The sequence below is a fragment of the Ips typographus genome, linkage group LG3 (genome assembly GCF_016097725.1).
Source record: "Ips typographus isolate SLU linkage group LG3, UJ_Ityp_2.0, whole genome shotgun sequence".
NCBI lineage: Eukaryota > Metazoa > Arthropoda > Insecta > Coleoptera > Curculionidae > Ips > Ips typographus.
This window is the reverse complement of record NC_138424.1, coordinates 7,837,806-7,860,900: the sequence shown is the minus strand read 5'-3', so window position 1 is coordinate 7,860,900 and position 23,095 is coordinate 7,837,806. Positions and strand designations below refer to the sequence as shown.

Below are 23,095 nucleotides of genomic sequence, written 5' to 3'. Positions count from 1 at the left end.
TTTGCAGATTTATTGTAAATTAATCTTACTTTATGAGTGCGGAAAGTTGCACTTTACCGCACCCGAAGCGGAAAAGTACATTTTTTTTTGGTTGACGCAAACTATTTGACTTTTGTGATGTTATCCCAGTTTTGCTTGAGATTTGGTATAGTCACTTACTCTACAGATTGTCAAAAGTCATTGTCAATTTTTCACTAACTATTACATCTACGACATTGCCAAAGAAATGTGTTTCATTTGTTTTATTTGTCATGAATTGTATACAAATTCACACCTTCAAAGTAAGTAAATGTTTTGAGAGTTTTAGAGTTTTCTCCAAACAGTTTTGCAGTAGTTTTGTGTAAAGTACGAACACTCACTCTAGTTATGCAACTACACATACAGAACTGTATTCAGATTCTTGTGGACAGCATGCCACATGTACTTTTGATGTATAATACTCTAATAAAATTAAATAACTATATTTTATAACAAACTAGTATTTGTCTTTTGTTCATCAGATGATAAACTGACAGTTATCACTTGACTACCCTAATCGTACACAATGGAGTGTCTTGTGACAATTGTCAAATTCAAGTCTGCTTGGTCTAGCGAGAAATAACCGAGCTTGTTCTCGACGTACTCTAAGGAACTTTTTTTAACAAATTTAACAGTAACATTACCGAAAATCCTGACAAGTTACATTATTTTTTTCATATGACTATCACGTTATAAAAACGTTACCGAACTGAAGTAGGATGAGAATGTTCTAATGGCCAGTTTTAAAGGTTGATTTTAATGAAGTCATAGAAAAACTCCAAGTTACCCATATTTTGCAGTTTTATACTTTGCTGTTACTGACAATCTAAAGTTTTAACTTCAACTGGTGGATGTTCGTGAAGAAAACTTTAGTTGACAGTTTACAACACAAATTGTCATTTTTGACGTACAAAGTTTGACAATGTGTTGTTAACCTTACATTTTTATTTTTTTAAAATATTAATTGCAATTTATAATTTCTCATTCATATTTGCTTTTGTGTATTGATGTGTGGATTTTATTGATTTTTTTTTATAAAGTGAACTGTGGCAAGGTAGCTGGCAAATGTAAAATACGTCATCATTGTTTAAAAAGCTTAATGGCCGACTTTTGACAGCTTTGACTTTTGTTGACATTGACTTGCGATTCCATTGAACAAAAATATTAACTAGATGATATAAAACTATCAGATATCAACTGGACAGTTTAAGCCATTTTTAACAAACTTGATGGCTTCTAACAACAATATTTAATTGTTAAGCTTAGTTAATTCGTTATTCTATTGAACTACAAAGTAAAACCAGGATGTTCTGTGATTATTTTTAATAAAAGAAACTTGTTTAAATTAATACAAAAAGCACAAAAGTACACGTTTTTGACATTTTTCCAAAAATCTTAACCTCTTAAAATCTCTGACATCTGTCTTGCGTTAAGTCGTTGACATTTGACATTGATCTAAATCTTATAAAGTATAAACATATAATTGTTAGAACTTAATCATGCAATAGCAGAATTGTTGTAAACCAATATATTCATCTACACTACACCATTTACACAGGTAGTTTAGAAAATATCACTTGGATTTTAGAAAATATAAGTTGCATCTCAGAACTTAAAAATTGTATTTCAGTATCGTAAATTTGATTTTCTGAAAGCGTGAGTTGGATTTCAGATTAGTCTCTTGTATTTCAGAAAAGGTCTGTTGGATATTAGAATAGTTATTTTAATTTCAGAATTTTATTATGTTTCTGTGTGTTGATTAGTCCATTTTTTTAATTTAATATCAGCGAATTGTTCTATATGTAGTAACAATTACGAGTTACAAAACGCCAACAAGAATAACTTTGTCAATGAATACAAAATTTACATCCAAACTCGCATATCTTCATTTGCTAAAACTTTTAATAACTTTGTAACAATGACAGCACAATTACCTTTCACAAATGTTAGTATGAAGATTTCTGATATACAACTTTAATTTTTCAAATTACAAATAACCGTGTCAAAAATCCGACTGATCTTTTCTGAAATTCAAGAAACTGTTCTAAAATACAATTTGCAATTTCTAAAATCAAAGTTATTCTAATATTGAATGTACCGTTTCCGAAATACAAGTTATATTTCTAAAATCTATCACATGGTTTCTAAAATTCAACTGATGCTTTCTAAATTACATATGTAAATGGTGTAGACTCAAAGAATAAAGAAAACCAATGACAAAGAAGAAAAGAAATTTAATGATAAAGACTGTAAACTGGTTAAATACAGGGTGGTCCACTTTTAAATCTCAATAATTCACCATTCTATAGCCCATCAAATAATAAGTCAACAAGCATTATGTCATTTTCCTGAAAAATGCCTCCTAACCAGATGTATGATAGATGATGTATAGATGTCCAAATTTGACCTTAAAAAATCGTATTTTTGACATAACTGTCAGACCGTTGGAACAGTTTTGATCAAATCTAGAACAAGCGCTTATGAAATTAATACTTCCAATTACCTATGTGATGTTAATGACGTTTGTCAAAATTGCCCAGTGGCGTATTTATGATATATGGTTTTCATTTTTCGGCCTTATTTTCTACGTCACTGGATACTTTTCAAAAATTACAGTTTCTTATAATTTCTTTTTGTAAACAACCTCTTATAATTTCGTGGTTCAATTTTCAAAAGAAAGTATGTATCTCTTGTAAAATTCTGATTTGAAACTTCGTTTACGAGATAATTGAGTTATACGGTTTAAAACCCAAAACAAGACCGATATCTGGGCTGGCAGAAATTGGATAATTTATTTTATAAAAATTTTAGTGCAACAGTGATTGGTCCTTCAAAAATAAATCATAAGTAATCAGTAATCATTTAAAAAAACTCGTGCCCAGGATGATGAAGAAGAGAGACAGCCCTTCAAAGTTCAGCATCAAAAATCGTGTTTTTTTGTCATAATTCTGAGACCGTTGATAGAATTTTGATCAAATTAGGTACAAGTACAATTTATGAAACTTTACATAAGACGATTTTTCTGAACTTTAGGATGAGTTCTTTTAAAAAATGACAAGCATGCTATCGTATTTTTTGAAGGACCAACCACTTCTTGCAGCTCTATTTTTATAAAATAAAATATTTCAATTTATGGCCGCCCGGATATCCCTCTTTTTTGGGTTTTAAACTCGATTATGTCGTAAAAAGAATTTTGAATCAAAATTTAGAGAGATAAATCTTTGTCTAAATTGAACAAGAAAATAAAAAACAGTAACTTTTGAGAAATATCCAGTGAGCGTAGAAAAAATCCCCCCTGTATCTAGCCACTAAAAAATTTAGACAAACGTCATTCAAATCACATAACGAGTAGTCATAAGTTCTTGTTTCAAATTTGATCAAAATTGCTCCAGCGGTCTGACAGTTATGACAAAAAAACTGATATTTTAAACTGAAATTTGGAGGATTGTCCTTAGAAATCGTTTTTCAGGAAAATGACACAATGCATGCTTATTTTTTGATGGGCTACCGCATAATGAATTATTAACACTTAAAACTGGACCACCTTGTATATTAGAGAGTCACAAGTGCAGCATTTGAGTAAATTTCAGCACAGTGGGTATAGTTTGTGATTGGTCAAAAAAAGCAGCTTTCAGCTTGCTGCTTTTTCTTGACCAATCACAAACTACGAATAATGTTGTGATTTATGCAAATACTGCACTTGTGGATCAAGCAAATAAAACTTTTATGTGTTGTGACTGCCATATAAAAGTGAGTGTAAACTTTGTGGACAGGAAATTTTCTTATACTGCAAGTAAACTATTATTTGCTTCATAAAGTCTTTATAAGGGTGTGTTTTTGGTGATATTCAATCATGTACCATCACCTACAAAATGGATACTACACTACTCAATTCATCAGAGTCTACATACTGTACCAACAAAAAAAACTTTGTGATGGATTAAAAGAACGGTGATTTTTCTACTAGAATGATTTTTGAAACTTTTTATTAATTTAGTTGTAAATGAATTGAAAAAAATGACAATACTCACTATTGTGCTTTCAGTTGCGACCGTTTGCACTAATGACTTCGGTCCTGCAATTAGATTTAACGGTGCAAACCGTCAAGCGTACCCTTTTATAAATAAGAAATTATTTCGGGCAAACCTCGGACATTTATCTAAAATTACAAAACTATAATTAGATTCTTGGTTTTCTAATTAACCTGCGACATTGAGTACGGCGCTTGTTGCCCGCAATTGACAAAGACACTCTTGAAATTAAATCACTTTTTCTGTCGAACAATTCAAGTCATTTTTTCTATTAATGATTACCTCTACGATTATTCACCCATTTAGGTAAATTGTGCGGTAACAGCTCTTTAACCGTTTTTTCTTCTTAATTAAACCTTAGCTCGATTCCAAGGCCTCTGACAGGAAAAAAACACAGAGCAACTGGTAATCTTACTGACCGACTTTAAGCCAAAAAAAAAAAAAATCTAATGCGCACGTAAGCATATGCAAATCTGCATAACCGGGAACCTTGTTGCCGTCAAACTGTTTGGAACCGGAGGAATTTGTTCTTACCGGAACTAATCCGATTAAAGTATGACGTGACGTCCGGTTGCCCAATCAGGAAATGGTCGGGGTGGATAATTATAAAATTTTCTGGAAATGTCGTAAATCGAAAGGGGGGTCGTTTTTGTCCACCAATCATAAAATATTCACTTCCTACAGGGTGTTTTGATGTTGCAACCTGTTATTGTTGCTAGTGATAAACGGCTCGTGGAATAACCGGCGGATATGTTCGGAACCGCAATTAGATAGACATTTAAAAGATTTGTTAATGGCTGGACGTGTTTTTCGATTTTTCTATAATGTACTACAAGTAGGATTTTGTAATTACCGTGTAATTGTTTCGAGCGAAAAATTAAAAATAAATACCCACAATGAAAGCGTAATTATGTATTCTGGCGGGAAAGTTATTTCAGTGATAAGTTCCTGTTTTATTCTAAATGTAAAGGCTTAATAAAGTTTGTAAGAACATGTTATTTGACAGTTTGAATGCCAATTTTGGTACGAGAATAGGCTCAGCGGAATTATTTGAAAACGTTGAGGTTTGTTCTTATGGCGTAATTAAAATCCTTCAAACGACTTTTAATTATTTTTAGACGTTTTGAATTTAAAATTAGGTTTGTTCAGCTTGAACTAAATTAACCTAACTGTAAGCTCTCTTTTAAAGTTTTTCTTTTTCTACTTTTTATACGCAAAATCTATCAAAATCTATGAAGTACTCTTCTTAATTTTTTGTTTAATTGCCTTTAACTGAAAAGTTAAGTTAAGTTAACTGAAAATGACACAAGTTTCTTTTTTCTCTCACTCTTCACCTCCATTTGTATGAAAGTTGTATATATTTTGTTAACAAAAAGTCAGAATGTTTTGCAGTACTTATACAGGAGATTTCTTCTTTGAGCTCCATCATGAAAATCTCGGTTATTTAAACAATCTGCGTTAAATCAAAACTCAATGAAGTCCACATGTGCAGGATTTGCGTAAATTGAAGCACACTGTTTGTAGTTTGTGATTGGTCAAGAAAAAGCAACTTTTACCTCGCTGCTGTTTTTGACCAATCAGAAACTACCCACTGTGCTGCAATTTACGCAAATGCTGTACAGAGTGAGAAAAGAATAATTGGAGGGAATTTTGTTCAGAATAAAGAAGAATTGACAAAAGTGTTTTTCTGGTGAAAATGAAGAAAAATTTGTGGAAAAAGACTGGTGAAGTAATTTTTTGAAAAAGAAGAATAATTGATGGAAAAATTCCGCTGTCATTCTGTATATCCGTTATACTGCTAATTACTCAGACTGAAATAATAATTTATATTAAAATTATTTTTTGTTTCTTTGGACTAGCTCTTAAAAGAAGAAAAAATGGTAAAACATTTTTTTAAGAAAAAAAAAATTGTCAGAAAGTTGTTTTTAAGAGGAAGATTTGGCGAAAAATTGTTTTTTAAGAAGGTGAATTTGTAGACATATTTGAAAAAAGAAAAAAGAATAGAAAGAATAATTCACACTCAATTAAATTGAAACAAATTGATTTAATGTAAAATATTTTTTAGGAAAAAAAACTGGTGAGTTCTTAAAAAAGAAGAAAGCAATTGAAATTTGTTTTTTAAAAAGAAAAAGAAAAATTGATGAAAACATTGAAACAACAGTGAATTTTATAGTTACAAACCAAATTCAGGTCAAACATTGGCAAAGTTTTTACTTAAAAATGGTCACGTGATCTCTAAAATACTATTTCAATCTTAAAAACGGCCATATGACCTTAAATTAATTTAATGATTGAAAGCATTGGCAAAGTTTTTACTTTAAAATGGTCACGTGACCTCTAAGATCTCTAAAATACTATTTCATTCTTAAAAACGGTCATATGACCTTTTAACGCCTGTTTTCCCGACACTTTCTCAAGTCAATTTTACGTACAACTTAAGCTGTTAAGTTGAAGTTTGAATGTGAAAGATCAGGTGTAAAATAACACAGTCTAAACTAAACTTATCTAAGCTGACTTAAACTCAACTTAGCCAATGTTGGTGAAACGGACAAGACACTCCATATACAGGGTTTTTCAATGAAAAGTAGCCACCCTGAATATCTTCCAAAAGAATTTCTCTGTTGAAAAATGCTAAGACACGTCAACAAAGATTGCAAGGGGGATATCTTTTTACGTAGGATTTGAATTTCTGCCATCAGCCCCTTTGCCGCCATAGCCACCCCCACTAAGTTTTCAAATGGCACCATACCATGTGTGGCACATCGTTGGAAAGGGTATTTCATAAGGAATTAATTGCACTATTATATTTGTACATTTGCTTTGAATTGAGACCAAAAAAAATAAAAAATACGTTTTGTGTATTTTTTGTTAACTGCAGAAATAATAGCAAATAGCGGTTATCATTTAATTAATGGCTCAAAATAACCTCCGTTAACTTCCATACAATAATACAAGCGACTTTGGAAGAGTTCGCGAACATTTGTGAGGACTTGCGGTGTCAGTTTCGGCATTCATGTATTATTTTCTGCCTAAGGTCTGCAATATTGGCCGGCTGTGTTGCATAGACTTTAGATTTTAAATGCCCCCATAGAAAAAAGTCCAACGGAGTGAGGTCGGGTGATCTAGCAGGCCATTCCATGGAACCACGTCCAATCCATCTTCCAGGAAATTGATTGTTCAGATATTCTCGAACGGGAAGTGAATAGTGTGGAGGTGCACCGTCTTGTTGGAAAATTAGTTGATTTTCAAATAAATTTTCATCATTTTCTAGTAGCTCTGTCAGATCAACAGTGGTGTCAAGAAGCTCAAGATAAGTAGCGCCATTCAAATGACCGTCAATAAAAAACGGACCAACGATGTGGTCTCCTAAAATACCTGCCCAAACATTAAGTTTTTCTGGATATTGGGTATGAGTTTCCCTAAACCAATACCTACAGTTATGCCTGTTCACTTCTCCAATCAAAAAAAAAACATACACTCATGACTGAAGCAAATATTGTATGTACATAAACAAGTTCACGTTGTTTGTCAGATTAGTAGACATAATTTCACAAAATTGTAGTCTTCTATCATAGTCATCTTCGTTTAATTCCTGAACCAATTTTACCTTGTATGGATGAAAATTGTGTTTTTTTTTAAATTCTCCATACACTGCTTGTCGAAACACCCGATGCATGGGAAATTTGATTTAAAGACTGATTATTATCCATTACAACGTGTCCCAAAACAGCAACTACAATTGGTTCATTAATAATTTGTCTTTCAGGTTGATGTTTTTTGTTTGTCACTGAACCAGTTTCCATGAATTTTTGCATCAACTTTAAGACATACTGATGACCAATTAATTTATCTGGATGAAAAACGTACAATTTCTATTCTTTCGGCAGTCGTATAAACCATATTGACAATGTTCCTTCAAAACGAACTTACAAGTTGACCGACTGAGGCAAAAACATGGAATAGAAAACAGGTATTCGGTAGTGTTATCAGCAGTTTGCCAAAATAACAAAAAAATGTTTTTATTTTTTTTGGTCTCTATTCAAAGCAAATGTACAAATAAAATAGTGCAATTAATTCCTTATGAAATACCCTTTCCAACGATGTGCCACACAGGGTATGGTGCCATTTGAAAACTTAGTGGGGGTGGCTATGGCAGCAAAGGGGCTGATGGCAGAAATTCAAATCCTACGTAAAAAGATGTCCCCCTTGCAATCTTTGTTGACGTCTTAGCATTTTTTAACAGAGAAATTATTTTCGAAGATATTCAGGGTGGCTACTTTTCATTGAAAAACCCTGTATAAGAAAACAGTTAAATAATGTTTTTTAAATGTACTTTTTCCTGGGTCTAAGATATTAAACTTTTCAGTGTTGCCTAGATCAACCGAAAAGAAGTACCAATACTTTTAGAACATTTATAATGATATTTAACTGATTGCGAGATATTGACGGTTGAAAAATTGCATTTTTATATGTTAATGTTAAAGCAAAATGAATTTTCAGTTAAATCTGGCAACATATAAAGTTAGGTAAAAGATAAAAGTATCTGCCAATGAATAAAAACAATGTCAACATAGTAGGAAGGAGAAAAAGATACCTAAACAGGAGAGAAAAGTGGTTGTTGCATATGGCGGCAGTGGCTTATTGGCTGTGGGGTCAAAATTAGAATGATTTTTGTATAAATTTATGAAAGGTTAACTTCTGTTGGTAAGATGGCTCAGGAAGTACCTCTTCTTCACATCTTTTACATATTTTACTCAGTTTGCAGTAATAATGGTGGGATATAGACTAATAAGCAGATGTGAAGTCCGATACCGATACCAATTTTCATTAAAATGTTTTCAGCACGCACCACTTGTGGTCTTTTGGGTCCTTTCTAAGCTTTTTCTAAAACAGCCCTCCACCTTCGATGTCGGGCTCTTTCGCCAAAAAAATATGAAAATAAACTCATGCAGTTAAGAGATAACAAGTTTTCACGCAAAATTATCGGTAATTTTTATGCACTTGTGCAATTACCCCCGATAATTGCATTCTAAAGTGATAATTGCATTTCGATAATTGCACTGTACGTATCTATAACGACTGCATTGTTGTAGAGACTATTGCTAGTACACTAATTGTTGTCCTTGCGCAGTTTTTTGACTTTTTATAACCAAAAAATGTCAAACGCGATGTCAACAAAAATTAATAAACGGTTTGGAACTTGCTCATTGAGCTCCATTGAGCAATCTATAGTTGCAGCAAAACCAAAACATTTTCTTTATTCGGGAAGTATTCCCCAAAATTACATTCGTGCCTTAAAAATGACCTGATAATTCTGCGTTCAAACTTGTTATCTTTGCAAACTGCATTCGGTCATTTTCATATTTTTTTCTAAAAAAGCCCTCCACCTTTGGTGTCGGGCTCTTTCGCCAAAAAAATATGGAAATAAACTCATGCAGTTAAGAGATAACAAGTTTTCATGCAAAATTATCGGTAATTTTTATGCACTCGTGCAATTACCCCCGATAATATCTGTCTTGAAACAGACTACTAAATTAAACAAACACTGTATAATAGTATGACAGATTTTTCTTTCAAAATTATCTACTAATACTAATCTGCATGCAATACAAGCATTGAATCATTCACAGTACAAGTGTTCTTTTATTATTACTTACTACCTTCCATAAGTGGAATGTAATTAAACAAAGAATTCTACAACATCATTTGTGGTGTATTGTGATAATCTCTGCTTTGTCATTCCACGTATAATTAACTTGAAAGCACTTGATATGGTAATTAACTAAATTGTTAAACATCTTACTGGATGATATGTCTATGCTATACAAAGACTGTCATAGATATGCACATACTGATCGTTGAATAATAATCGTTGAGCAGGGTTCGGTCAAATTCTGAATACTGCAATGTTGGTTTTGATTAGGAGCATGCACACAAATAGGACATCCAATTAATGTATAATTGATGACAGAGCGTTTTGTTTCAAAGCCCGTGTCGCAATTTTAAGCCACGAGTCACCGTCAAGGACTCTCGAAACTCTCATTATCATCAAACTGTAAAAAAATGGGAATAACAGTTGCACTTCTACTAATAAACTCAAATCGTTTGTTAATCGGCTTCCTGGATTGTGCAAACGTGCCGTCTAGCGAAACGTCTCTTTAATGCCTTTGGTTTTTTTTTTCGTTGGTTTTCCGGCTTTTTGTTAATCACCAATGTCGGTAGTCGAATAATAATGAGATTCAGATTTTTTGAAACTTAATTGTAGTGTCGTGTCGATTAATAATAGGTTTGGTTGCAGTCACTCAAGATAAGCTTTTATTGCAATACTGTCTGGAACCTCACCTCAAAATCACCTTTTACGGTTTTTATTTATACTTTTATTAATTTCCTTTTTTTTTTTGTTTCAGAATTCCTGTATTTACTCGTATCCGTCTAGACTTGATGATATTTACTTAAATGGTAAGTTATGTGACACGAGCCCCCATTTGAACATTTTACATTCCCACTGAAATCATGGATAAATCATGTAACCGGCATATTATGTATTTGGGTCAGCACGACCTCATTATTTTGGTCAGAACAAAAATAAATACATCGCGCAATAAAAATCACTTTTGGAATGCAAATGTTTTAAATTTCGGCCCGGTTTAAAGTGTCCGGAACTAATTGCGCTAATAATAGACGAAATACTCGTTAAAATTCATTAAAACGATTTGCGACGACTTCCCGAAAATCGTAAAGTTTAAGGAAGCACCAGGTTGTTTTAAGTTTGTTTATGCCAATCATCTATTAGCACACTTTAATGCTCTATTTTTGTTATATTACTCTACGCTATCAATCGTTTACGTTTACTTTAAAACGCATATAATTCACTGGAATAATTTTCATCAACACAAACGAGGTTAATGTGACTATTGATAAATACCACATAAAGCACAGCAATCGTAGTTTGTGATTGGGAAAAAAATCAGCAAAGCTAAAAGCTGATTTTTTGACCAATCACAAGCCACTGTTGTGAGATTTACGCAAATGCTGCACATGTAGACTTTGTTTTTCCGCTTATGGTGTCTCAATTAAAGTATTCTGGACACCCGGTATACAAATAATCCCAAGAGAGATGTCAATGACTATGTTCATATCCTGTAATCTTAATCCGATTATTGAAAGGGATAGAACAATCATAACTTGAATCTCGTTTTATTCCTTGACTTTGTTTGGTTGGATTGGTCAATCGATATAGATAAGCCGATGAAACAAGAAAGACAGCAACAAAATTAAAAAAAAATACAAAAACAAAATAGAACTAGAACTGACACTTGACACTGTTGACAATGTTCCTATTTTGTCACAGTGAGCTGCCAAACGACCTTTTTGTTTTCGGGGTTTTTAGTTTTCCCTCCAACAAATCAAAACGAATAAATTGAGCGCTTTAAAATTTAAAATGAAAGTCAAAACAGAAAAAATAAGTTGTTTCTAAGGAAAAAAAAATAGGGGTTGTTTTTGTGATTTATTCGTATATAATATTTTAATTTACTCCAGGAGGGTTCCAACGCACAGCAAAAGACATATTTATACCAAAGGACCTTAAACTAGGTAAAATAAGTACAAAAAAAGCATTTTAAAATTTTTCTTGGTGGTCTTTTTTTACTACTTTTTGAATGTGAATATCTTGGTAACATGAAGAGCTAAAGAGGCCAGTTTTATCTTATTTTGTAGCATTTTTTATCTTCTTTCTAATGGCAATTTTGGCAATATTTTAATTTACTCCAGGAGGGTTCCAACGCACAGCAAAAGACATATTTATACCAAAGCATCTTAAATTAGGTGAAATAAAAACAAAAAATTTTTCGTTTTTCAAAAAAATTGAAAGTATGGTGGGGGGGGGGGGGTTAGCGAAATCTATAAGAGTTCAAATAAAAAAATTACAATCACTCAAAAACTGAAAAAATGTTATTACTGCAAAAAGCGCAATTTTGGCACTTTTTCATTTTGCTCCAGGAGGGTTCTAATGTACAGCAAAAGACATATTTATACCAAAGCATCTTAAATTAGGTGAAATAAGTACAAAAAAAGCACTTTAAACTTTTTCGTTTTTCAAAAAAATTTAAAGAATGGGGGAGTATAACGGGTCTTTTTTACTACTTTTTGAATGTAAATATCTCGGTAACATGAAAAGCTAGAGAAGCCAGTTTTAGCTCATTTTGTAGTATTTTTTATGCTCTTTCTAATGGCGTTTTAGTGAAATTTAGAAGAGTTCAAATAAAAAAGTTACAAACATCCAAAAACAGAGTAAAAGCATTCGTGTCAAACTCAGCACAGTGGATGGGTCAAGAAAAAGCAGCAAGCTGAAAGCTGCTTTTTTTTGACCAATCACAAACTAGGTACATACATGTGAATGACGGACGTTTTGAGAGTCTGTCAACTGTCAAAATATCCCTTCTCTTTTTGTTTCAAGTTTTGAATGTTAAATGAAAAATATGGTTATTGACTAAAACAGCATAATTTATTGCCACGTTCTAAGGAATGATTTTAAAGCAATTTTTTATGACCTCATTGTCTGGTTCAACCCAGGTTCGTCATTTGAACCCATACAATCATCAAAAAATCAACGCAAAATCAGCTTTTTCTAACATTTACAATTTTTCACGCGTATGTTGCCATAGGTCAAGAAATTAAAACTGCATACTGACAATTCTCATTGCCGACTCGTGTACGAAACACGTTGTCTCTTATCAACTGCCATATTGCCAGCTTGCAAAGTGTAATTTAATCGTTAAACCGCCGCTTACCAATCTAAAGTTTACTAAACCAAGTCAGCTTTCTCACTAAGGTGAACTTAAAACTTGTTTTTCCTAAGATAGACGAAAGGCTGATAAAGACCAACAATAATTGTGTTTATAGCTGAAATTGCTGAATGGCCTACTCGACTTATTGTTATTTTTTTTATCAGATGATTTTTTAAGAACAAAGTTATTTTTACGTTTTACTTTTGTAAATTTAAATCTAATAAACGCTAAATGAAGTGGAAAAATGGCATACAAACAAATGAGAATATTATGTGTTGAATGAAATAGAAAGTTTAAAGTTTAAGTTAAAGACTTTGTATGTTAAGTTGCGCAGCATGGTATTTTGATAAGATTTATAACAAAACATTTAGTGTGTTCTGCCTATACTGAGTGCCTTAAGGATGGGTTTTCTGAGCCACCGTGTATAAATTAAATAAATTAAAAATATCTGAACATTTCTCCATCGACTAGGTCGAGACTATCACATCTAGTTACAGCAATTTTTCAATCGGTATTTGTTGGTATTACAACGGCCTTTAGGTGGTTTCCGCTCCAATTATCTCACTCTACAGAATGCAATTTTCTCTGATGCTTTGCGTGTCTGGCACCAGTCCAAGTTCGTCAAAAATACGAAATCATTCTCACTTACGCATTAACCGTGCAATTACACAAAAAATTAAACGGGAAACAACGTCACAATACCTACTAAACTTGTGTGTTGGTTCCCTGACGATGGATTTACCTTGAAACGTTGACAAATAGTAAATTTCTTACTGACTATCAATTTTCATAAACATACATTTGCATCCAAGGTATGATCATGAGATTTTGCAACTATAATTACTCAAAAAATGTTTATTAAACAATGATACTTTGCTATTTTGTTGTAATGTTTGACTACAAGAATACTATGTCATTTAGTGTGCTATTAAGTTTTTACGTCACCATGACGTAATTTGACAGTTGGTTTAATTTTGGTTTTGTTAAATTACGTCATCGTGACAAAACAAATGGGGCCAAAAAAACCAAACTTGGTCCATAAAGCTATAAATCTTCTCAAGTGTACAAGTACAGTAAAAGGATTTTGACAGTTGTCATGTGTTACTGTGTATTTGGAACTATGCTCCATAGAGCTATAAAACTGTCTTGATGTGCTAGGAAAGTAAATTTTAAATCCTGCAACTATCAGTACATTTGAAAAATCAACAAAAATTCTTGTCAAATGGTGAATGAACTTTAACAGTGCTACTCTACCAGTGAATCCAAAAATTTCTAATTTTTTTCTTAATAATTAGCGAGTGTTCTCGAAAACACATTTACAATGGAAATATACGCCTAACAACCAGAATCCTTTTCCACACGATCGTTTTAAATGCATTCCTATCTTAATACACACGAAACCTATCAAACTTAATGAATATCGTTTAATATCCATTAAACTCGTAATAAGCCTATCAAAAGCGGTATATATGGCGACTTAGCCAATTTGTCTCTCATTAAATCATGTAACGGGTATTAAACGTAAATTTTTTATTACTCGTGTTACCTAATAATAATCCCGGACAAAAATATATCATCAGACACACGCGAAACGGTTCGTCGATTTCGTCTACCATCATCGTACCATTGTTACTTTTTGGATGATACCAGTCATTTATTGTTAAATACTCATGTCGATTTAATTCGGGCTGACTAATGTTTGGCGTGTGGGTGAATTTGCATAATTATTCAACACAATCTCTTTGACGACCGTGAATTTTAGCGCGACCTTTGACGTTTTAGGAAACTGGAAAGTTTCACTTTTTACAGCAATATATTTTATTAAGTGCTTGTATTAATAATAATACAGGGTGGTCCAGTTTTAAGTGTCAATAATTTACCATTTGATAGCCAATCAAAAAATAAGTTGACTTGCATTGTGTCATTTTTCTGAAAAACGTTTCCTAAGGAAGATACAGTCCTCCAAATTTCAATTTAAAAAATCGTTTTATAGTTTAAAACTGAACATTCAAGACTTGTGAAAGTCCAAATTTGTACTGAATAGTCTAAAAACTTTTTTACTACTAGGAATGGTCTTATGATTCGCTTTCTCAGACTGCCATCCTGGTTGAGTGTCTGAAACTGGCATTCAAGAACTAAAAAAAGTCCGGAAATCAAGACAAAGATTGTATTGGGCATGAAACTCATTTTTTACTACTAAAAATAATATAAAAGTTGACTTTTAATGCTAGAACTGACTTTACTAGGACTAAAGAGAGTCCAAAAGTATATTTTCAAGACTTTAATTGGTGTACAACTCAATTTTCAGGACTGGACAACAAGTCTAGAAGTAAATTAAATTTTCGGACTATTTTATTTATAAAAATTAGTTCTCAAGACTATTATTGTAGCATTTGGTACCAAAATTTTTTACTTTTATTACTGAAGAAACTTGACTTTTGAAAACAGTCTTAAACTCGATTTTTCAGTCTTAAAAAGCACTAAAAACAGTGTGAATTTCTTAGAGATGCTACAATTTATTGCACCTATGAGTATAGAAGTCAATTTAATAGTGAAGAAGCTTGAAATAACATTTTCAAGACTATGGTCAGTGGACACACTGGCTTTTAGGCCTGATAAGTCAAAAAGATAGTCTTGAAACTCGATTTGAGGCACTGAAAACAGCCTTAAAACACTAAAAACGATTCTAGTTTATTAAGAAATACCCGAATTTTTAGCACTGAGGTGTCTAGAAGTCGATTTAATAGTGACAAAGCTTGGAATACCATTTTAAGTCTATGAAGAATGAAAAAATTGTTTTTTAAGTTTGCTATGTCAATAACTTAGCGAAGATAGTCTTGAAACTCGATTTTCGAAGCTGAAAGCAGTTTTGAAGCACTAAAAATAGTCCAGAATTCGAAGAAAATGAAAAGCAAAGTATAAAGCACGAAAAGTTCGTTTTCAACACAATTTTCATGAATCTAATGTCAATGTCCTGCATCTAAGACTATTTTCAAGACTAAAATATTGAAATTTGTCTTCAAATTATGAAAACTTACTTCAAATGCAAATTTTAAGCTTCTGATATCACTTTTCATTAGTTCAGTCACATTTTGGGGTTCAAGTCAATTTTTAAGGCTTAAATGTATGAAGTTGTAGTAACAAATTCTTGAAAAAGTAGTTTTTGTGTCTACAAGTCAATTTTTAGTATTAAAGTCTCTCGATTTGCATGAAAACTGGTTACAAACACAATTTTTAAGCTTCTGAAATTTTTATCTTCAAAACTAAAGTCTTTCAGTTTGTCTGGAAACTATGAAAACTGGCTACAATAATATTTTTTAAACTTCTTAAGTGAATTTTCCGTTTCCAATTTTTAAGTTGGGTTGGGTTAGTTTTGGGTCTTTGACCGTAATAACGGGTAATAAAGTGCTTGTTCCAAATTTGATCAATATTGCTCCAACGGTCTGACAGTTATGACAAAAAAAAAATATTTTTTAAACAGAAATTTGAAGGACTGTATTTTCCTTAGGAAGCACTTCAGGAAAATGACAAAATGAATGTCAACTTATTTTTTAATTGGCTATGGATTGGTGAATTATTGACATTAAAACTGGACCACCCTGTATAATAACGCTCACACGTCTGTTTCATTGATGAAGATGCAGTTCAGGTCGTAATTCATAAAGTAAAGAAGAATACCACAAAAAGAGAAACTAGAAATAGAGGCGTTAACTACAGCACAGCAATTGGTGTAAGTTGCAAACTAAGTCAACTGGCAGCTACGTCATCATCTGTGTTGCTTATCTGATGCATGGTTTTTAACTTGCTATTTAATTACAACCCCACAAATTAAAAAATCAGTTTTATCATTTGGAATTGAAAGGATGAGTGCAAAAATATAATATTTTTCAAATTTCATCCAAAAACTTTCTGACGTTTTTACAAAACGTTTCCTGTCTTAAATTGATTATTTCGCGAACAGTATGGCGTAGACAACATTAAGGGTTGCTATTGGATGTAATAATCTCCTATTTTTATTTTGCCTTTTGACATGGTTTACGACGTTGACGTCCCAATTACGATTAAGTTTACTTTTGCATTTGTAGGGTTAGTTTCAAAACTACAAAATTGCTGTACGCTGTACTATTTCAATGACGTTTAATAGAGAAGGATACACATAGGTACTCTAGTTGAGAAACGTTACAAAACTTACAGGGTTGCCAAATTCGTCAACAATTTCCCCAGTCGAAACTAAAAAAATCTCAAAAAAATTTGTTCATAAATTATAATTTGTTATTCCTGAATTTTGATACATTCAGTTTGTTTTGTACCTGCATGGGATTGAATTTGAGTTTCCAAGGTTTAGGACAGAACTTTAACTGACTGTCAAATGTCATAACTGTCAAAATTCCACTCATAAAGCTATAAAATATCTTTGGTACTGTTTATACTGATTTTACTGGATTTTAAGAGTGTTTTGTAGTTTTACAGCTTATGGAAAGGATTTGACGGTTGTCATATTTAAAAATAGACTAAAATTAAGCCAGAAACAGACAACCAAACGTTACAAATGCCAAAAACGCACTGGAAAAGGTATAGAATGCATTCAACCAAAGTCAAACTGATTTTGTTACTTTTCGAGTATGTTTCGTTGTTTTGTACCTCCATGGGATTGAATTTGACAGTTTCCAAAGTTCAGGATAGAACTGCAACTGACTGCCAAATGTCATAACTGTCAAAATTCCACTCATAAAGCTATAAAATACCTTTGGTACTGTTTATACTGATTTTACTAGATTTTAAGAGTGTTTTGTGGTTTTACATCTTTATGCAGATAATTTTGACGGTTGTTATATTTAAAATAACTAAAATTTTGTCAGAAACAGACAACCAAAGTTACAAATGCCATAAACGCACTAATGAAAGTATAAAATGCATTCAACCAAAGTCAAACTGATTTTGTTATTTTTCAAGAAGGTTTCGTATATTTGTACCTCAATGAGAATTTTACAGTTTCCAGCTTTAAAACAGAGGAAAAGACAGAGCTGTATAACTGACAGCCAAATGTGATCCGTCAAAATATGACGTAATAATGTAATAGAAAGAAAAATGTTTTTGATGTTGTCCGCGGGTGGTCTGAACCAGTGAGTAACAGCCAGGAATAATGACTTATTACTCACGGGTAGGTAAAATGGGTGTTATTATCTATTCAAAACTTGTGAACGAAACTTATTTTTTATACACGACATTCTAAATCCAGTCATTATCACCATTGTCTTTTTGTAAGGACCTATAAGGTTTTTGAGGCTGGAGGGGAAATCATCAGTTTTTCTATCTCTCTCCGTTTCTTTCATACTGCTGTTTTTCTTCTGTTCCTTTAAAGATGACAGGTGTCTTTATTTGACACATGTTAACTTAGTTAATATGACAGGAGGTTCGTTCAAATGTCAAAATGTATATTAAAACTTCTAGTTTCTTTTGTCAAGACAGAACGAAAATAACACGAACAGCTGAGAAAACCAGCTTAGAACACTGTTGTTCTTCTTAAATTTGAAATAAAAATAATCATGGGAGACCCCATTTACAATAGTAACTAACATTTTTTTTATGAAAACTATCATTTTGGGTCACTCAATGCAGCCAAGGATAATTTAGATCATTATTTGTGCACAAGTTTTAAATATACAATTTAAAGAGAACAGTAGAACGATAAATTGTTCGATAAATTTGGATTGCATCCCAAAATTGCTCTGAAAATAGAACTTCTGCTTTAATCTTTAATACAAAGTATGGTTTGATGGTCCACAATTTGGTTTTTAATTGACCAGCTTTTTGTATGTTGTGTGTGTTTACCTGGTACTTCCTATGAAGGAAGAACTGTAGTATCAATTTAGTAACATGTTTACAAATCATTAAATCAAAACTCATTTCTTAAGATTGTTAAATAAAATGCTTGGAATCACAGACAGATTTTACTTTTTACCATTTACTGTTACAGGATGATTTATCTAATTTTGCAAGTGGTAAAAAGGTAACATTTGCAAACATGTTACACAATACTCTTGACAGTTATTGATTTCTATACCAAGAGTAAGACAAAAATAAAGTAATTGAACAACAAATTTGTGTTTTTTTACTTGAATAAGAGAAACATAAATAGTGCTTTGGAGACTTTTTACAACTAGCCCAAATTTCGGAATAGAAGTCTGGGACTTATTAACATTGTTGAGGTTAGACAAAAAATGATATTAAAAAAAACGTATACATAATGTGACAAAAACTTGTCATTTTCGACCAGATCTGTCACATTCTATCAACAGTTGAATGGTAGATGAAAAACCTTGTATTAACAAAACTAAAATTATTGTTGGATAAAGCTTTTCTTTGAATGATTAAACTGATGTGTTTTTATGCAAAATACTGTTTGAACAACTAATTTTAGTTGATGGCTTATCTTTCTTATTACCTCAAAACGAGAGGAGAATTTTTGTTGGTGTAAAAATAATGAAAGACATGTGCTTTTATAAGGCATTCTGACAGAGCTTAACACATTCAACAAATTTTTTGTCAAGAAGTTTGACAATCTATTGTTTACTGTGATAACTTAAAATTTGGTCAAACCATAAAATGTATAATATAAACGACCCTGTTCTGTAGTTAAACTTATAAGATTGGCAACATTTTGCGTTTTTAACAACGATAACACTGTTGGAAACCGTTAATTCAAATCAAGGTCGTTGCACGTCTGGTTGCCTACTAAGTGGTCACTTTAGGGTAGTTTTGTTTGAAGCAGGTAGTGCTGAACCATTGCTGGAACTCAAAAAGGTCGCTTCTTTGCCATCCGGGCTAATTATCTGTCGCTTTTTAGTAACGATGAGTACGAGGTACGACTTTGTATTGTATTCTATTATTAGTCTTGTTGTATAGAACGAATGGTACGGTCGGCGGCTCGCAAAGTACTTTCTCGGCCTCTGAACCGTGTTGTAAACCGTCTGTTTCGGATTAGAAACCTTAACCTAGCTTTCCGAGTGGTACTGTGATATTGCTATGACTGTTCAGTGATGCTTTTTTTGGATACATGTTTTTTGAACGTTAAAGTTCCAATAATGTCTTGAAAGGTATGTTTTACTTTCTTTCTTTCTGTATCTGTTGTTAATAACAAACAAATTTGGCGGTAAAAATGAGTTGATGGGAAAACCAATGTGCTAATTTAACAGTTATTTACTTGACTGGTCATATTTGCATTACCTACTGCTAGATGAGAAAGAATCTTCAAATTTGAATATTGTTTTTAGGATATTTCCTCTAAAAATTTGATATCAAATTTGTCGTAAATAAATTCACGTTAATTTCTTGACAAAATTGAACTTGCTCTATTTTTTATCATTTTATTAAGGCTGATAAAGTAACGTTCCCAAGAACCAAGTAAACTGTTTTTTGCCTAGTATTTTGGCATTTGTCATTCTGTTTTCTTTTGTCTGGTGTGGAAAATTTGAAACCTCGAACAAGTAATAACAAGTAAGAAAATGGAACATTTTACCATTAATTATAACAAATTGTAGATATTGATAAGCTAAATTAAACGTATATAATTATGAATATTTAAGCTGAAAAGTGGTGGTTGAACTTTAAATGGCGCAAAAATTAGGATCATTACAGGTTACTAACATTTTTTTTACAGTTCATGGAAAATTATTCACATTTGGCAAAACTTCTTGAATTCTATGTTACTTAAAAACTATTTCAAATTCTCATTGTCTAACTTTCCCACTAATTTCCAAAAGTTCCAAATACTTTGTTATGAATCATCTGAATAAAATATAGTAGTTAACCAACCTCATCCTAAAATGACTAGTAAACAGATTAGAACATTTCCATGCCCATTCATTAAAAAAAATACCTAAAAATGAGCTCATTTCTTCCACTCCTACAAACATACCTAATTTCGATTTACCCACATTTTCTAATTTTAGTTCTACCTTTTTCAAACAGACTTAATTAGTCAGTTTTAATAGGAAATGGCAGGCAAAATCAACACATCAGTCTAATAACCGATAACAGCCAAATTATCTTTTTTACACCTTATTGCTTAAATAGACAACTCTTATAAATAGGAAAGTAAATAACCAGAAATTTTAAATAAATATTTATTGAAAATAAGGATAAACTTTCTTCACGTTAATGATTGGGAATCACTTTAAATCACGTAAACGCTTCTACGAATATGTTGTTTGTCATTTGGCGTTTACACTGGCAATGTTTAATGTTTGTCACAAAAAAAGACATATGACAACGTTGCCCCTTTTTTATTAATTATATTAAAAACATCATTGTATTTGTGTGTTCTGGTTGAATTTAATTAAACTTGTACAAATCAAACATTTATGGGTAACTGCGGAGAAAATCATTTTAATTAAGTTAATAAAATCGAGTGAATTTATGGATGTCAAGTATAACAAAAGACTTTCCTTTTCGAATTCAGTCAGAAATTTAAGAAAAACTCAGAGTGTCTGGAAGTTTTGTAAGGAAATTACAAATTTGTACGGTTAGGTGGCAGTATTCATTATGACAGAATTTTTTCAAAAAAGTTTTACCTTAAAAAGCATAAAATTTTAGGATCAAGTGATCAAGTCACGTGAACACATGTGGTCGACCTGTAACTGACAATACTTATGCAACCAGTCATTCATTGTCACTACTTATAGAAGTATGGAAATATCAAAGGTATCCATATAAAGTCAACGGTAAGAGGAGAAAAGATTGAATGACTGGTTGCATAAAAATGAGTGTTGGACAATATGTTATGACAAATCTAATGAAAATGTGAATCTTTTTGCTCCTTAATTACTGACATTTTACAAAAAGTTACTAAAAATGAATCGTGGTGTACATGTATTCAGGGTGATGATACTTCGTGAACCGGTTAGTTGAATATTTTATAACCTGCATGGTTTATTAACCATTCTCAAGGATGGGAAGTAGATTAGAACATTTTCTTGTTTTTGCTAAATTTTTTAAACGGAAATACTTAATAAAAAACAGCCTCATGTATAGTGTTATTACCTGTATTTTGGCATTAAAAATGTACTATAAAATGACCAGGTTTACTAGGATATTACAGGTAGGTATGTTAAAAATTTGCAAACTAATGAATGACAAAGCAAAGATCCAACATTTTGTTAAAATACGAATTAATTAATATTTAAATTAATGAAACATTCCGCTCAGATGAGGAATAATTTGCCTGTCATGCAGATAATTACTTTGAAAAACTAGAACTGTTAACCTATCTAATAAGTGAAATGAAAAAACTGCAGTGTTGCCGCCTATGCTAGTCTATCTGGATTATTCTAGATTTTTTTTGTTTGAGTACTAATCGAGTTTTAAACGCCTTTAGTTAATTGTTGCAATAACTTTTCTGACGTAAACATCTCTATTAACTGTAATAATTTAAAGTTGATTTATAATGGCAAGTAAAACCATTTCTATAGTGAGATTAACTCTAGGTGAATTAATGGAATCTTTTTAAAAATATTAAGAATCCTTGTCCTTGTTTGTGCTGAAACAAGGTCATCAAAAATGCAGAATATCGATAGTGTTTTGACAAATATAAGCGACATATCGATAAAATTATACATTTTAGGTTAAATCCTGATAACCTTAACCATTATGTAGGTTAAGTTTTGTTAATGATACACTAAAACAGCGCAAAAATACTTTAATTTGAACTTCATATGCAGGATATCGATAATAAAATACTATGAGGCAGCTAATTTTATCTAAAAAAACTCTTAAATTTTAAAAACATGGTCTAATTTGGCAACCTTTTCAAAGTCACGTGATCATGTTCCCTAAAAGTTTTAAATTCAAAGTTAAGTGATAAGTGAATGTCAAATTTGATTCTATAGTCACGTGTCACGTTACAGATTTTAAAATTTCAATTCTAAAGACATTGCACGTTTCCAATAATTAGTCTTGTAAAATCACGTGACCGTTTTGACGTCTCTTAATGTCCTGAATTTTTACTTTACAAACTACGACCAAAAATTATAGTCTAAATACTCTAAATGTTGTATAATTGATTTACGACCGATTTAAAAGCGTTTCGGCACTACTATGACATTTCTACTATTCTAGAATAAAATCCAATTTCAGAAACTTGGCAAGCTTTTATTAGAAAATGCAAAAGTCACGTGACACGTCACATCTTGTTATTTGACGTTTCTGAATGTCCTAAATTTTTACTTTACAAACTTGGTAAGCTTTTGTTTCAACTTTCAG

General features: G+C 31.8%; 1 protein-coding gene across 3 annotated transcripts in view; it reads left to right on the top strand.

Moving 5' to 3' along the window:
• LOC145726793 (alpha-1A adrenergic receptor) overlaps positions 1 to 23,095 on the top strand; it is a 59,160-nt gene that overhangs the window by 4,852 nt on the left and 31,213 nt on the right. For 2 of the 3 annotated variants that reach the window (XR_014177681.1, XM_081976032.1), the window contains exon 2: positions 10,457 to 10,508. The gene's annotated coding sequence lies outside the window, so the exon portion shown is untranslated. Of the gene's footprint in view, positions 1 to 10,456; positions 10,509 to 19,782; positions 19,933 to 23,095 lie in introns of those variants that run through there. The other variant, XM_081976034.1, reaches the window with a different exon arrangement.